This window comes from Oncorhynchus tshawytscha, linkage group LG04, assembly GCF_018296145.1.
Source record: "Oncorhynchus tshawytscha isolate Ot180627B linkage group LG04, Otsh_v2.0, whole genome shotgun sequence".
In the NCBI taxonomy this organism is placed as follows: domain Eukaryota; kingdom Metazoa; phylum Chordata; class Actinopteri; order Salmoniformes; family Salmonidae; genus Oncorhynchus; species Oncorhynchus tshawytscha.
Window position 1 is genome coordinate 31831715 of NC_056432.1, and position 6000 is coordinate 31837714.

The window sequence follows — 6000 nt, forward strand, 5'->3', positions numbered from 1 at the left end:
ATTTATATCTATTTGTTCATATATGCTCTGAAATTATTGGGCGTGTTCCTCTGCCCAGGCGTTGCTGATGCAGTTCAGATCTTATAATGCCTGGATAGGTATTGCTAACTTAAAGAAAATTCCACTCAAAAACTATCTTTTGGTATTTGTTTCATTAGTCCGCTGTTGATACAGTCCCAAAATGTTTTGCATGTCAGCAAATCAGTTTAAGATATAATATAAAGTATAACATAAAAAATACAGAAAGTCTCACACTGATGCATTATGCCGCATGCAACGTGACTATTACAGAGTCAGCAACAGCAGGCAAAGAAAAGCAAAACAAATGTTTAGGAATAAGAGATTTGTCACCAACTACCATTCCGAAATGGTGACGCTCTAAAGATGTTCAAATTCCTATAGGAACACAGCCATTTTAGAAGTGCAGGGCTTGTGCAACATGCCATGCCTTTATTTTTTCGTCTTACAGGAATGCTATACATACACTGCATTCGGAAAGTATTCAGATCCTTTGACTTTTCCCCCCAAAAATTACATTACAGCCTTATCCTAATATGGATTAAATAGTTTTTTTCCCTTCATCAATCTACACATAATACTCTATAATGACAAAGCAAAAGCAGGTTTAGACATTTTTGCAAATATATTACAAATAAAACACTATCACATTAGTATTCAGACCCTTTACTCAGTACTTTGCTGAACCTTTGGTAGCGATTACAGCCTTGTGTCTTGGGTATGACGCTACAAGCTTGGCACACCTGTATTTGGGGAGTTTCTCCCATTTATTCTCTGCAGATCCTCTCAAGCTCTGTCAGGTTGGATGGGCAGCGTCTCTGCAGAGCTATTTTCAGGTCTTTCCAGAGTAGAAGTCGACCGATTAATGCAAGTTTCCATAACAATCGGTAATCAGCCTTCTTGGACCCCGATTATGGCCGATTACATTGCAGTCCATAAGGAAACTGCATGGCAGGCTGATCACCTGTTACGCGAGTGCAGCGTCAAAAGGACCTTGTGGCTGCAATGAGCCAAGGTAAATTGCTAGCTAGCATTAAACTTATCTTATAAAAAACAATCAATCTTCACATAATCACTAGTTAACTACACATGGTTGATGATATTACTAGGTTAACTCGCTTGTCCTGCGTTGCATATAATCAATGCGGTGCCTGTTAATTTATCATTGAATCACAGCCTAATTCAACTTCGCCAAACGGGTGAGGATTTAACAAAATCGCATTCGTGAAAAAAGCACATTCGTTGCACAAATGTACCTAACCATAAAAATCAATGCCTTTCTTAAAATCAATACACAGAAGTATATTTTTTAAACCTGCATATTTAGTTAAAATAAATGCATGTTAGCAGGCAATATTAACTCTGGAAATTGTGTCACTTCTCTTGCGTTCAGTGCAAGCAATGTCAGGGTATATGCAACAGTTTGGGCCGCCTGGCTCGTTAATTTGCCAGAATTTTACATAATTATGACATAACATTGAAGGTTCTGCAATGTAACAGCAATATTTAGACTTAGGGTTGCCACCCGTTCGACAAAATACGGAATGGTTCCGTATTTCACTGAAAGAATAAACGTTTTGTTTTTTCGAAATGATAGTTTCCGGATTTGACCATATTAATGACCAAATGGCTCATATTTCTGTGTGTTTATTATAATTAAGTCTATGATTTGATATTTGATAGAGCAGTATGACTGAGCGATGGTAGGCAGCAGCAGGCTCGTAAGCATTCATTCAAACAGCACTGTTTTGCATTTGCGAGCAGCTCTTAGCAATGCTTGATGCACTGTTTAGGACTTCAAGCCCATCAACCCCTGAGATTAGGCTGGCAATACTATAGTGCCTATAAGAACATCCAATAGTCAAAGGTATATGAAATACAAATGGTATAGGAAGAAATAGTCGACGTGTCATAATTCCTATAATAACTACAACCTAAAACTTCTTAACTGGGAGTATTGAAGAACTAGGAATATTGAACCACCAGCTTTCACATGTTCTCGTGTTCTGAGCAAGGAACTTAAATGGTAGCTTTTTTACATGGCACATATTGCACTTTTACTTTCTTCTCCAACACTGTGTTTTTGCATTATTTAAACCAAATTGAACAGGTTTCATTATTTATTTGAGACTAAATAGATTTTATTTATGTATTATATTACGTTAAAATAAGTGTTCATTGTTCATTCAGTATTGTTGCAATTGTCATTATTATGAATATATATAAAAATTGGCCGATTAATCGGTATCAGCTTTTTTTTTGGGTCCTCCCTTAATCGGTATCGGTATCAGCATTGAAAAATCATAATCGGTCGACCTCTACTCCAGAGATGTTTGACTGGATTCAAGTCCAGGCTCTGCCTGGGCTGCTCAAGGACATTCAGAGACTTGTCCCTAAGCTACACCTGTGTTGTCTTGGCTGTGTGCTTAGTCGTCCTGTTGGAAAGTGAACCTTCACCCCCTGTCTCAGGTCCTGAGTGCTCTGGAGCAGATCTCTTTGTACTTTGCTTTGTTCAACTTTCGTCTCCCAGTCCCTGCCGCTGAAAAACATCCCCACAGCATAATGCTGCCACCACCATGCTTCCCTGTAGGGATGGTGCCAGGTTTCTTCCAGACGTGATGCTTGGCATTCAGGCCAAAGAGTTCAATCTTGGTTTCATCAGACCACAGAATCTTTTTTCTTATGGTGTGAGAGTCTTTAGGTGCCTTTTGGCAAATTCCAAGCGGGCTGTCATGCCTTTTACTGAGGAGTGGCTGGCCACTCCACCCATCCGTCTGGCCACTCCACCATAAAGGCCTGATTGGTAGAGTGCTGCAGAGATGGTTGTCCTTTTGGAAGGTTCTGCCATCTCCACAGAGGAACTCTGGAGCTCTGTCAGAGTGACCCTCTGGTTCTTGGTCACCTCCCTGACCAAGGCCCTTTCCCCCAATTGCTCAGTTTGGCCGGGCAGCCAGCTCTAGGAAGAGTCTCGGTGGTTCCAAACTTCTTTCATTTAAGAATGTTGGAGGTCACTGTGTTCTTGGGGCCCTTCAATGCTGCAGAATTTGTTTTAGTACCATTCCCCAGATCTGCGCCTCGACATAGTCTTGTTCCAGAGCCCTACGTATAATTCCTTCGACCTCATGGCTTGGTTTTTGCTCTGACATGCACTGTTAACTTATAAACCTTATAAAGACAGGTGTGTGCCTTTCCAAATCATGTCCAATCAATTGAATTTACCACAGGTGGACTCCAATTAAGTTGTAGAAACGTCTCAAAGATGATCAATGGAAACAGGATGCACCTGAGCTCAATTTTGAGTCTCAAAGCAAAGGGTCTGAATACTTAAATAAGGTATTTGTTTTATTATATTTAATACATTTGCAAAAAATGTCTAATCATTATGGTGTGTAGATTGGGAGAAAAAAAAATGTAAATCCATTTTAGAATAAGGCTGTAAAGTAACAAAATGTAGAAACAGTGAAGGGGTCCGAATACTTTCCGAATGCACCGTACCTAGGTGATGTGTGCCCTTGATAAAACAGCAGATCAGGGGGTACTTCCCCACTGTATTGTTGAAGCCTATATATGGCAGGCAGAGATGGCAGAAAAAAGCTTTTCCCTTGTCGAAAAGGTCCAGCAGAAAGCAAAGTACCTCTGGAACGAAGCAAAGAAAGGGAATTATCTGTTTCTGATTGCACCGTGTTGCAAATACACGCCACTTATTGTTGTATAGTGAGTGTGTGGCTGGAGCTTTAGCATTCTGAATAGTCTCCACATCTTTCAGCGGTAGGCCTGTCTCATTAAGATTTATCCTCTCATTGGCCGGCCCAAAAGACCATCATGTCCGGACGGGGATGAAAAATCTCTGTTCTCGCATGGGTCAGCAGATCCCTGAGTAACAGTAGTTGCCAGGGCGTACTTATAAACCTGCCAATTGTAGGCGTGTGGAACGCAATTTCTCCTTAGAGCAATTTTATTAGACAGAGTGTACCCTTGTTGTATTGCTCCTGCACCCAAATTACCCGGCTGATGACAGCTAGGCTCTCTCACAGTAGCAGAAGAACAGTGCAGAAGATCTGTTACGGCGGCATAACCCTTGGAAGCACACGCAAGATGGTGGCTATGGGACCATCGAAACACATCATATTGGTATCCATGTAGCGGACGGCAGGACAAGGAGACAAACCTGGGACGCTGGTTGTGAGAAACAACACTCTAAGCATGGGGCCCAACAGTGGCTTTCGCTAAAACTTAGCGTAACAGGTGAAGAGTGCCTGCTGCATCTGACAGTCTTGGAGTCCATCTGTTAGATGAAGGGAGCAAAAACACCCTAGCGGTTGCGGGTTGTTAGTGCAGTCAAAAACCCTCTACCGTAGGATGTGGACACCTGCTTGTCGAACATCTCATTCCAAAATCATGGGTATTTATATGAAGTTGGTCCCCACTTAGCTGCTATAACATCCTCCACTATTCTGGGAAGGCTTTCCACTAGGTGTTGGAACATTGCTGCGGGGACTTGCTTCCATTCAGTCACAAGAGCTTAGTTTAGGCTTGGCTCGCAGTCGGCATTCCAATTCATCCCAAAGATTTTTGATGGGGTTGAGGTCAGGGCTATGTGCAGGCCAGTCAAATTCTTCCACACTGATCTCGACAAACAATTTTTGTATGGACCTCGCTTTGTGCATGGGGACATTGTCATGCTGAAATTGGAAAGGGCCTTCCCCAAACTGTTGCTACAAAGTTGGAAGCACAGAATCTTCCAGAATGTCATTGTAGCGTTAAGATTTCCCTTCACTGGAACTAAGGGGCCTTGCCCCAACCATGAAAAACTGCCCCAGACCATTATTCCTCCTCCACCTAACTTTACAGTTGGCACTATGCATTGCGGCAGGTAGCGTTCTCCTGGCATCCGCCAAACCCAGATTCGTCCGTCAGACTGCCAGATGGTGAAGTGTGATTCATCACTCCAGAGAATGCGTTTCCACTGCTCCAGAGTACAATGGCAGCGATCTTTACACTACTTTACACCAACGCTTGGCATTGCGCATGGTGATCTTAGGCTTGTGTGCAGCTGCTTTGCCATGGAATCCAATTTCATGAAGTTCCCGACAAACAGTTATTGTGCTGACGTTACTTCCAGAGGCAGTTTGGAACTCGGTAGTGAGTGCTGCAACCGAGGACAGATGATTTTCAGCACTCAGCATTCCCGTTCTGTGAGCTTGTGTGGCCTACCACTTTGCGACTGAGCCGAATCCACTAATTTGAATGGGTGTCCAAGTTGATGCTGAGGACAGTAGAGGATCTTAATCGAAACAACACTCTAAGCATGGGGCCCAACAGTGGCTTTCGCTAAAACTTAGCGTAACAGGTGAAGAGTGCCTGCTGCATCTGACAGTCTTGGAGTCTTGCTACCCTCTCCACTACTGTTCCATCGATGTGGATAGGGGGGTGTTCCCTCTGCTGTTTCCTGAAGTCCACAATCATCTCCTTAGTTTTGTTGACGTTGGCCGGCCCAAAAGACCATCATGTCCGGACGGGGATGAAAAATCTCTGCACCACTCCCCAGTATACTTCTCGCCAATGTCCAGTCTCTTGACAACAAGGTTGATGAAATCCGAGCAAGGGTAGCATTCCAGAGGGACATCAGAGAATTCCTCACAATCAAATGTCGACCGCATTATCTACCAAGGGAATTCTCTTCGATTATAATCACAGCCGTATATATTCCTCCCCATGCAGACACATTGATGGCTCTGAACTAACTTTATTTGACTCTTTGCAAACTGGAATCCACACCTGAGGCTGCATTCATTGTAGCTGGGGATTTTAACAAGGCTAATCTGAAAACAAGACTCCCTAAATTGCATCAGCATATCGATTGCGCAACCAGGGCTGGCAAAACCTTGGATCATTGCTATTCTAACTTCCGCGACGCATATAAGGCCCTGCCCCGCCCTCCTTTCGGAAAAGCTGACCACGACTCCATTTTGTTGATCCCTG